Source organism: Piliocolobus tephrosceles, chromosome X (assembly GCF_002776525.5).
Source record: "Piliocolobus tephrosceles isolate RC106 chromosome X, ASM277652v3, whole genome shotgun sequence".
Lineage (NCBI taxonomy): Eukaryota > Metazoa > Chordata > Mammalia > Primates > Cercopithecidae > Piliocolobus > Piliocolobus tephrosceles.
The window spans coordinates 94,062,563-94,074,857 of record NC_045455.1 but is presented as its reverse complement, the minus strand read 5'-3'; the positions used below and the strand labels follow the sequence as shown (position 1 = coordinate 94,074,857).

General features: G+C 39.9%; 1 protein-coding gene across 8 annotated transcripts in view; it reads right to left on the bottom strand.

Moving 5' to 3' along the window:
- The window catches only part of ZMYM2 (zinc finger MYM-type containing 2), a 128,938-nt gene that overhangs the window by 107,612 nt on the left and 9,031 nt on the right, over positions 1–12,295 (bottom strand). The window contains exon 3 of one of the 8 annotated variants that reach the window (XM_023190603.2): positions 8,290–8,336. The exons of the other annotated variants lie outside the window; for them this stretch is intronic. The gene's annotated coding sequence lies outside the window, so the exon portion shown is untranslated. The remainder of the gene's footprint in view (positions 1–8,289; positions 8,337–12,295) is intronic. 8 annotated transcript variants of the gene reach the window in all.

Genomic DNA, 12,295 nt, shown 5'->3' with positions numbered 1-12,295 from the left:
TTGCAGTGAGCCGAGATTGCACCACTGCACTTCACCTGGGCAACAAAGCGAGACACTGTCTCAAAAAAAATGGAAAGGAAAAAATGTAAGACGTAGAAAACAGCAAAATGGCAGAGCTAAATCCTTATGAAGACTTACCTTAGATATAAATGTTTTAAATTATAATAAAAGATACACTGGCAGACTGAATTTTTAAAAACACTATCCATCTATATGCTGTCTACAAAAGATTCACTTTAGGGCCAGGCAACACGGCTTACGCCTGTAATCCCAACACTTTGGGAGCCCAAAGCAGGAGGATCACCTAAGCCTAGGAGTTTGAGACCAACCTGGGCAACAAAGCGAGATCGTATCTCAATTTAAAGAAAAAGATTCACTTCAGATACAAAGATACAGAACAGTTGAGTACTATTTTCTGCTAGGATAGAAAACCTAATACATGCAAATATTAACCAAACGAGAACTGGAGTGGCTATACTAATCAGAAATTAAATTTAAATCAAAAAAGGTTATAAGAGACAAAGAACATTATATATTGATGAAAGGTTCATTCTAGCAAGAAGATACAGCAGTTCTAAACATAGATACCTAACAACTAAGCCCCAAAATACATTAAAGCAAAAATTACCAGAATTAAAAGGAGAGAGAGAGACACAAAACTCTATGATAATAGCTGGAGACTTCATTATACCCTTTCAAAAATGGATAGAACCACCGAACAGAAGATCAGTAAGGAAACGGAAGGGGCTTAAACAACACCATAAACTACTTAGACCTAAAAGACGTAGACATACAACAGACATCTAAAGGGAAGAAGATTCTGACACACGCTGTAACACAGAACCATGAGGACATCACGCTACCTGAAAACAGCAAGTCACAAAAAGACAAATACTGCAGGATTTCACCTATATGAAGTATCTAAAGTAGTCAAATTTCATAAACAGAAAGAAAAATGGCGGTTACCAGGGGCTGGAGGAAGAGATAACTGGGGTAGAGTTCTGGTTTTACAAAATAAAAAAGGTCTAGAGATCTCCTATGTGACAGCATGAATATACCTAACAATATTGAGCTGAACACTTAAAAGTGGTGAAAACAGTAATTTTATGTTTTTTTTTTTTTAACAATTTAAAATAAAAAATAAAGTACCATTTCACACGCAATAGGATTGCTATTTTTCTTTTTTTTTTGAGGTGGAGTCTCGCTCTGTCGCCAGGCTAAGAGTGCAGTGGCACAATCCTGGTTCACTGCAACCTCTGTGTGCCGGGTTCAAGTGATTCTCCTGCCTCAGCCTGCCAAGTAGCTGGGACTACAGGCGCGTGCCACCACGCCTGTTGATTTTTGTATTTTTAGTAGAGACAGGGTTTCACCACGTTGGACAGGATGGTCTCGATCTCTTGACCTCGTGATCCGCCCACCTTGGCCTCCCAAAGCGCTGGGATTACAGGCATAAGCTACCGTGCCCAGCATAGGATTGCTATTTTTCTAAAAAAGGAGGTCAGACGTGGTGGCTCACACCTGTAATCCCAATGCTTTGGAAGGCCAAGGTGAAAGAATCAATTGCGGCCAGGAGTTCAAGACCAGCCTGGGCAATATAGCAAGACTCCAGCTCTACATATATACATACATACATACATAATTTTTTTTTTTTTTTTTTTTTTTTTTGAGACGGAGTCTCCCTCTGTTGCCCGGGCTGGAGTGCTGTGGCCGGATCTCAGCTCACTGCAAGCTCTGCCTCCCGGGTTTATGCCATTCTCCTGCCTCAGCCTCTCAAGTAGCTGGGACTACAGGCGCCCGCCACCTCGCCCGGCTGGTTTTTTTTTGTATTTTTAGTAGAGACGGGGTTTCACCGTGTTAGCCAGGATGGTCTCGATCTCCTGACCTCGTGATCCGCCCGTCTCGGCCTCCCAAAGTGCTGGGATTACAGGCTTGAGCCACCGCGCCCGGCCATAAATTTTTTAAATGGAGGAAAAAGTTTTTTAAAAAGAGAAAAGAAAAGAAGTGCTGATGAAGACCTTCAGAAATTGGAATGCTTGCGTACTGCTGGTAAAAACGTAAAATGGTACGGAAAACAGTTTAATGGTTCCCCAAACTTACATGTGGATATTAATCTATGACCCATCAATTTCACTGAGATATAAACCCAAAATAACTGAAAGCAATGACTCAAATAGATACTTGTACAACAATGGTCACGGAAGCATTTTCACAACGGTCAAAGGGTAAAAACAACCTAAGTGTCCAACAAAAATTGAATGGATAAATAAAATGTTGATAAACATATACAGGGGAATATTATACAGCTTTAACAAATGAAGAAAATTCTGATACATACTACAACATAGATGAACTCTGAAAACATGTTAAGTGAAGCAGGCCAGACACAAAAGGACAAATATTGTGATTCCATTCATGAGGTAGTTCAATACAAAACGTAGAACAGAAGTTACCAGGGGCTTGAGGGAGGGGAGACAAGGAATGCTAATGAATATGGTTTCTATTTGGGATGATGAAAACATTCTGGATAATGCTGATTTTTACAAGAAATTGTGAAGGTACTTAATGTCACAAAAATGTGGACCCTTAAAAATGGTAAAAAAAAAAAAAAAAAAAAGTCAATTTTATGTTACTATATTTTACTGTTTTTTTTTAGAAAAGACAAGACACTATATGGGGGGAAAAAACACCAAAAACAATGGTAACCTATGAAAAGAAAAATTTTGTCATCTCGTAATAAAATGAAAGCAAAGAGCTCCTACAATCAATGAGATAAACCAACAATCAAATGGAATAAAGGACAAAAAATAAACATAGTTCACACACACAAAAAATCACTCTTAAATATGTATCTACAAAAATACTACTTAAATTCTGAAAGGCCACCACTCTTCTCTTATATTAACAAAGGCCCACCAAGTCTTAACAATATCCCATGTAGCAAGACTCCCATTCTGTTAATTGGTACAGTCTCTATAGAGGGCAACTAAAAAAATATTTCTTTGACCAAGCAATTCCACGTTTAGGCATCCATTCAACAGATACATTATCTCATATTTTAAAGAACAGACCAGGCACAGTGGCTCACACCTGTAATCTCAGCACTTTGGGAGGCTGAGGAGGGTGGATCATGAGGTTAGGAGTTAGAGACCAGCCTGGCCAACATGGTGAAACCCCATTTCTACTAAAAACACAAAAATTAGCCGAGTGTGGTGGCGGGCACCTGTAATCCCAGCTACTTGGGAGGCTGAGGCAGGAGAATTGCTTGAACCCGGAAGGAAGAGATTGCAGAGAGCTGAGATCGCACCACTGCACTCCAGCCTAGGCAACAGAGTAAGACTCCATCGCAAAAAAATAAATAAATAAAAACAAAACATAGAAGGATATTCATGGTAAAATCAAAACATTTAAACAATCCAAATATCTCTTAACACAAATGGATAAAATGATGACAAAGACATACAACAAAATGCAGCACTTGGAAACAATGAAGCCACTCTAAATGAATTTACATGCTAATAAGGATCAACCACACATTTAAATTAAGTATAAACAGCAAGGTACAGAACAATGCATAAACGCACCACACACAGCATCTCTGGATAAACGCCTAAGAAAATGACAAGAGTGGTTTGCCTCTAGGGAAGAGAATTGTGTAGATGAATCAGAAGGAAGAAAAGTGAGTTTTCCTTCTCACTGTTTATCCTCTTCTACCTTTTAAAGTCGGTATCATATGCAAATATTTGATTAGGGTTTCACTGAATTTAAAAGATTAATCCGGAGACAAATTAAACTTTTTTACATTACAGAAGTCTTCCCATTCAGACACTGGCACATCTTTCCATGTAAAGTTTTCTTATATGCCCTATGGTAAGGGTGTCCAACCTTTTGGCTTTCCTGGGCCACACTGAAAGAACCTGTCTTGGGCCACACATAAAATATGCTAACATTAATGATAACTGATGAGCAAACAACAACAAAAATTGCAAAAACAAATCTCATAATGTTTTAAGAAGGTTTACAAGTTTGTGTCGAGCCACATTCAAAGACCTCCTAGGCAGCATGGGACCTGTGGGCTGCAGGCTGGACAAGCTTGCCCTATGGTATTGTGTTGGGGTTTTTCTGTTTGTTTGTTTGTTTTTTGAGATGGAGTCTTGCTCTGTCACCCATCCTGGAATGCAGTGGCATGATCTTGGATCACTGCAACCTCTGCCTCCCGAGTTCAGGCAATTCTTCTGCCTCACCCTCTCGAGTAGCTGGAACTACAAGCACGTGCCACCATGCCCAGCTAGTTTTTGTATTTTTAGTAGAAATGGGGTTTCACCATGTTGGCCAGGCTGGTCTTGAACTCTTGACCTCAGAAGATTCACCTGCCTCGGCTTCCCAAAGTGCTGGGATTACAGGCAGGATCCACCACGCCTGGCAGCCCTACAGTATTGTTTTATAGTTTCCTTCATTAAAGTCTTGCATACTTCTTGTTATAGTTATTCCTATTTCTTGCAATAATAAAATGGATTTCTCCATTACATGAAAAAATTTACATAGCAAAAAAAGATTCCATAAATATATATACTTGTAGCTGGACACGGTGGCTAACGCCTGTAATCTCAACACTTTGGGAGGCTGAGGTGGGCAGATCACCTGAGGTCGGGAGTTCGAGACCTGCCTGGCCAACATAGTGAAACCCCCATCTCTACTAAAAATACAGAAATTAGCCAAGCGTGGTGGCGGGCACCTATAATCCCAGCTACTCGGGAGGCTGAGGCAGGAGAATCGCTTGAACCTGGGAGGTGGAGGTTGCAGTGAGCCGAGATCACACCATTGCACTCCAGCCTGGGTGAAGAGAGCGAGACTCCACCGAAAAAAAAAAAAGGGCCGGGCGCAGTGGCTCAAGCCTGTAATCCCAGCACTTTGGGAGGCCGAGACGGGCGGATCACGAGGTCAGGAGATCGAGACCATCCTGGCTAACACGGTGAAACCCCGTCTGTACTAAAAAACGCAAAAAAACTAGCCGGGCGAGGTGGCGGGCGCCTATAGTCCCAGCTACTCAGGAGGCTGAGGCAGGAGAATGGCGTAAACCTGGGAGGCAGGGCTTGCAGTGAGGTGAGATCCGGCCACTGCACTCCAGCCTGGGCAACAGAGCAAGACTCCGTCTCAAAAAAAAAAAAAAAAATATATATATATATATATATATATATATTTGTAACAGCTATAACAAAGAATCGATACTTATACTTCAGAGGGAACACGTTAAATTTAGCTATTTGATAATATACAGTGTTGGGAAGAATGTGGAGGAAGTAGTGGAAATGCAGTTGGTATAGTGGAATAACGGAGGGCAATCTGGCAGTTATGTATTAAAATATATAATATGCATATACTCTGACTCAGGAATTCCTATTCTCATAATCTTCCCTAGAGAAAACACTCATAAATCTGAAGAAAATGCAAATATATTCCTTGCAGGATTATCTACAATAGCAAAAAATTGGAAATAAACTGTCCATCAAAAGAATGTCTAAGCTGTATTATATCCATGCCATTAAATACTTTACGACAGTTAAAAAGGAGATCCTTCTGTATTAACTCTAAAAGACATCTAAGACATACCACTAAGCGAAAAAAAAAAAAAGTTGTAAAAAGATACGTATACTATACATGTTTTTAAAAGGCATACACAAGATTACCAGATCATTCTTATGGGTAAATGTAATACAAAATAAAGTGATATTTTTTTTTTTTTTGAGACGGAGTCTTGCTCTGTTGCCCGGGCTGGAGTGCAGTGGCCGGATCTCAGCTCACTGCAAGCTCCGCCTCCCAGGTTCATGCCATTCTCCTGCCTCAGCCTCCGGAGTAGCTGGCACTACAGGCGCCCACCACCTCCCCCGGCTAGTTTTTTTGTATTTTTAGTAGAGACGGGGTTTCACCATGTTAGCCAGGATGGTCTCGATCTCCTGACCTCGTGATCCGCCCGCCTCAGCCTCCCAAAGTGCTGGGATTACAGGCATGAGCCACCGTGCCCGGCCTAAAGTGATATTCTTAACGTTGGGAGAACGGAGACAGGGACCTGAGAACCAAAGACAGATAACATAAATTATGTATTCACATGGCTTACAATGTAGCCACAAATCTGTTGAACATATCTTTGTTAGATACCTAAAACAAAGCTAGTCTGGCTTTAGAAGATGATAGGAACCATTGAATTCAAGTACACAGCTACTAAAAATCCATTCAAGGGTTATGACACAGTCTAAACAAAAATCCCTTTGATCTAATAAATAAATGAATAAATCAATTATTTCATTCAGAGATCTCTAGTGTGTAGAATTTCTAGAGGTAAGAAAAAATTTCTTCTCTCCCATAGGACCAAAATTTAACTACAAGGTACTTTCAAGTAATTTTAACTTTCTTTGGGGCTCTCATCCATTCCCATGATTTAAAATAATACCCTAATACCCCTAAACTCCTTACTTTATCCAATCAAGATGTTTCAAAACTCCAAACTGCCTACTCTCTACATCTAGTTTTGTTTTTTTTTTTTTTAACTTGCTCTATCCCCTTTTATCTGTACCTCTTCCAGTTTTTGTCATTTCACCATGTTTTGTGTTTAGCGACTCAATAATAGAAACCTGGAGGTTATTCTTAATTCTTTCTCCTTTCTTCCCCTACAGACTGCCATCATCAAGTGCTTTTTCTACTTCCAAAATAAATCTCGCAATTGTCCACTCTTACCCATCTCTACTACTATCCTTCTTGCCCAAGAAGTCCATCATTTTTCTGCTGGAATACTGACTTACCTACTATACTCCCCAGAATATCTAAAGATCTTCTTAAAAATGAATCAGCCGGGCATGGTGACTCACACCTGCAATCCCAACACCTTGTGAGGCTGAGGCGGGCGGATCACCTGAGATCAGGAGTTCAAGACCAGCCTGACCAACATGGAGAAACCCCGCCTCTACTAAAAATACAAAATTAACCTGGTGTAGTGGCACATGCCTGTAATCCCAGTTACCTGGGAGGCTGAGACAGGAGAATCGCTTGAACCCCGGAGGCGGAGGTTGTAGTAAGCCAAGATTACACCATTGCACTCCAGCCTGGGCAACAAGAGTGAAACTCCATCTCAAAAAAATATATATAAATATAAACTAAAAATGAAATCAGACTGCAACATTCACTTCTTACATGGCTTTTCAGTATACTTAGCAGAAAGCTTACAATTCCTCCCCTTACCCGTATGTAATATTTCTGTCTGATTTGATCCCTACCTACAATCTAGGTTCACTTTCAGCCCTACTTTTCCCCACCTTGCTCATTAAGCTTCAGCTAAACTAAACTAAGCCTTCTTTCAGGCTGTGGAAGAGTTCAAGCTCCTCATCTCAGGATCTTCCTCTGCCTGAAAGACTCCTTTTCATGCTTCCATCCATTCTCTGCTTAAATGTCACTCTCTCAAAGAAAGATTCTCCTGTGTCAAACACTCCACTAATCCATCACTGGTCTCAATTAGGTGTCTCCTGCTGCACTCTCAGATCATACTCATTTCCTCAGCTGCATTTATCCAATTTGCAGTTATGTTTGTGGATCTGTAATCTGTAACCCCCAGAAGACTGCATGGTCCATGAAGGCAAAGACCTATGCTCTTATTGCCTCTTACTGTATCCTTGAACTTAATAAAAGCCTGGCCAATAAATATTTACTGAATGAATATTTCTCTTTAACAAATAACCTTTCCGGGATTTGAAGATGCCTGTTTTGTGGGGTGTGGGGGCGGGTATTTCACTCCTCCCTGACCCACAGTGAATTCTGGCACTGTCTCTTGTGTGCAAAGGACAATCACTTCATCCCCACGCCCATTTCCCTGCTATAAAATGGAAAATTAGAATAACTCCCTCAAAAGATGAAACAAGCTAAAACATAATTATCTCTATCCTTTGTCTTTGGTCCTAATTTGTTTTACTTCTATATTCATCTACGTAAGTACAGTTAGTAGTAACATGACCTGACTTTAGTCCCTAATGAAAGGTTATCATACCCTATCCCCGCGATCCCCTTTACCAGAGAAGTTAAATAAACCCATACTTCCTTCTCCAAACATAGTTTAAAAACTACAACAGCACAAATAAACTTCAACTACACACGTTAATTTGGAAACAAATCATCAAACATTCATTTATTCTTATGACTACTTGTTGGTATTCCAAATCTATGATCTAGTGTAACGACTGCTTTCGATAACAAATTTCCCGTAACGTTTAAACAGATGGAGTAGAGGGCTTTTAAAAAAAACATTACCTTCTTTACGTGACTTCAAATGTTCCATGATTAAGACCTCATCTAACCTAAAGAAACAACAATACTTGCATCAATAAGCAAATGAGACCACAGATCCAATAAGGTAGACTTCAGGTACTAAGAATCTATTTCTCTAATACAGACCATTACTAAGTAAAAATCTCTTGCCTCTGTTTCATAAGACTCAAAATTCTTTTTTTTACCAGCATTTTTTCTTGATATGTTCAAATGTTTCACTGATTGCTTTAAAAAAGAAAAAAAAAAGTGAAAGGCATACAGATCATGGACCATAAGAATTTCCTTATTAGACAAATCTCAGAAAATAAAAAACCTTATCACTTACAATAGCTCTTATTTTTTAAACTATCTAGTAAATAAAGTGAGCCTGAAGCAAAGAAGGCAACCCTCAATAAATCTTAATTAAAGAAGGCAGTCCTCAACAGTCTACTTTGCTGATCTCTTTTATTCAATCCCTTCCTTCATACCTTGAGTTATACTTTTGCCTCTGAATTTCATCATACATCTCACACAATAACTACCAATTATGAAAAACATGCTTGACAGCACTCTCATCACAAGTTCCTTGAAAAGACCTTATACTATATTAGGACCCCATTTTGCAGTTGAGTAAATTATTCTGTACAATCAAGTAAATCTTCTGTGACATACAGCTGTAGGTGGCACACACAAAGTTTGTACCTAAAAAGTTCACATACCTTTCATTATACCACATTATCTTCCCATCTGCTAGAACTAAGACTAGTGAACTGGGTCTACTGACCACTAGAATTCAAATAATCGGCTAAAGACTTCTGCAACCTAAGGACAGGGAAAGGAAAACAAGGATGTCAGACTTTGATGAATATGCCCATTGTTGATAGGAATAGTATATATGCAAATTATTATTGTGATGACCAGATGGAAAATCGTTAAGAATACATTTTAAAGTTTAAACACTGGTCTCAAGGAGAATGGAATTAGGTGGGAATTCTCATTTTCTATGTCACATATATTTTTTACTGCCTAAAGATTTTAAGGGAATGTTTTATTTTTATAACCAAAATATTAAGAAATGTCCTTTTTGATATGCATATAATTATTCACTTCTGTTTACTACCTATTACACTGTTTCACATTTTGTTTATATTTACTCATTTATATGACTATCTCTGTAAACTGAACAGTGAGAACTTACATGAAAAACACACATAACACACTTCCTACTTGATTTTTTATTTTTAAGGGTTAAGTCCAGGCTTAATTTTTATTTTATTTCCCATGCCAACAGAAATTTCTCAAGTTTTTGCAAAATAAGCGATGTCATCAGACTGAGCTTTAGGAAAAATTAATCTAGCTACACTGGAGTCAAGAATAGGAAGATATTGCCTTGTAAATAATTTCGTTTTCTAACAGACTAAGGTGAAAGTTAAAAGCAAAATGAGAGAGAGCTAAAGATGACAGCAAAGGACACTTAAAGGTCTCAACATTAGAAAGTCTAGTGAGGGGAGGCCGGGCTTAGAAAGTCTAGTGAGGGGAGGCCGGGCACGCTGGCTCATGCCTGTAATCCCAGCACTTTGGGAGGCCGAGGTGGGCAGATCACCTGAGGTCAGGAGTTCAAGACCAGCCTAGCTAATATGGTTAAACCCCGTTTCTACTGAAAACACAAAAAAAATTAGCCTGGTGTGGCGGCGCGCACCTGTAATCCCAGCTACTGGAGAGGCTGAGGCAGGAGAATCGCTTGAACCTGGGAAGCAGAGGTTGGAATGGACCAAGATCACACCATTGCGCTCCAGCTTGAGCAAGAAGAGCAAAACTGGAAAAAAAGAAAGTCTAGCAAGGGGAAGTGAAGGAGGTGGTCATAACTATGAGACCACACTAAGCCCCGGAAGTAAAAATTTTAAATGTTACAGAATTAAGACCAAAAGAAACAGTTAAAAGATTTGGCAATTAGGTAGCCAGTGACCTCAAAAGAGCAGATTTGTTATACTATTGAGTGCAAATCAGACAGTAGATTTCTTTCTAGAAGTATAGGGAAGAGAAGAAATCATTAGAAAAAGATGCAGAGATTCTGGAGGATAAACCATTTTTATCTCGATGGAGGATAAAGCACTGCAGACCAATGAAAAGCCAGAAGAGGGAAGTTGGTGAAGAGAAAGACAGAAACTCTTCTAGTCATTACCAGATGAGCAAACAGTAGGTTTACCACACCAGGTGGTGGCAGCAAATTCATTATGTTTGGTCCATACAGACAGTTTAAGAATTGTAGCTGCTATTAACTGAGCACCTACTATGCCAGCTGCATACCCTGTATTATTTTTAGTCCTCACCTCAACAATCTCAGGAAACCAGGCATTACCATACACATTTGTTAACTGACTGAACTACAGCTCAGAGGTTACATGACTTGCCTGATAGCACAAACTGGTAAATACTGGAGCAAAACTGTTTTTAATAGTTATATTAAAGCATAATATACATATAGTAAAATTTACTTAAGTGAAAAGTTTAATAAATGTATTAAATGTATATGCTTATGCAACAATCACCACAATCCAGTTTTATAGAACACTCTATTACCCCAAAACTCCCTTCATGAGCAGGGCAGATTTAAGCCTGAATGTGTATAACTCCAACTCATGTCATGCTACAATGAGAAAAATGGCTTTTTTTGGCAGAAAATCTGCAAAATTAAGTCGTTACCCTTCCAATCTTCTGTTAGTACTCACTAGTTCCCTTTCCATGTGAGGCCCTTATATATCTCTAGAACCACACTCACATATCACGACCTCACCAAATACACAAGTCTATTATAATTTGGAAACATACCCCCTCCTAAAAGCAAAGTATAATCAGACTTTTATATAGAATGCTATTAGTTACTGCGATCTTTTTTTTAAAAAAATGCAAAAGGAGTTAGGAAAAGGAAGACAAATGGATAGGTAAGTCCAGAAGAAAGACTGAATGAGAACAGAAGAGTAAGGTCCTTAAAAAAAGGACAATGTGATATACAAATAAAGAGAACACGAAATAACAGAAGCCAGGAGTCTGTGCCATGGAAGAGAGACCAACTGGAACAGAAGCTTCTCTTCTATAAGCCATGTAAAACCGCACAGACACACAGGACGGAATGACTTCCCAGGCAGGAGTTAACACTTATTTGGCTAAGAAACAGGACTATACAATATTAAGACAGACAAAAATCAAAATAAAGTGAGACAATATTCATAATAAAGTTATAACGCTAAAACTTTGTTAAATTTTATAATAATGATTTTCCTGTAACTAATTAAAACAAGTGCAAATTTTTCATTACGTAAAAAAACAAGCAGGTTGGGCACGGTGGCTCACGCCCATAATCCCAGCACTTTGGGAGGCCAAGGCAGGCAGATCACCTGAGGTTAGGAGTTCAAGACCAGCCTGACCAAAATGGAGAAACCCCATCTCTACTAAAAATACAAAATGAGCCCGCCGTGGTGGCGCATGCCTGTAATCCCAGCTACTCAGGAGGGTGAGGCAGGACAATCGCTTGAACCCGGGAGGTGGAGGCTGCGGTGAGCCCTGATCGTGCCACTGCACTCCAGCCTAGGCAACAAGAGCAAAACTCTGTATCAAAAAAAAAAAAAAAAGGCCGGGCGCGGTGGCTCAAGCCTGTAATCCCAGCACTTTGGGAGGCCGAGATGGGCGGATCACAAGGTCAGGAGATCGAGACCATCCTGGCTAACCCGGTGAAACCCCGTCTCTACTAAAAAATATACAAAAAACTAGCCGGGCGAGGTGGCGGGCGCCTGTAGTCCCAGCTACTCAGGAGGCTGAGGCAGGAGAATGGCGTAAACCCGGGAGGCGGAGCTTGCAGTGAGCTGAGATCCGGCCACTGCACTCCAGCCTGGGCGACAGAGCGAGACTCCGTCTCAAAAAAAAAAAAAAAGAATTATAGACATAAAAGAATTCAGGCCTGGGCAGTGGTTCACACCTGTAATCCCAGCACTGTGGGAGGCTGAGGTGGGTA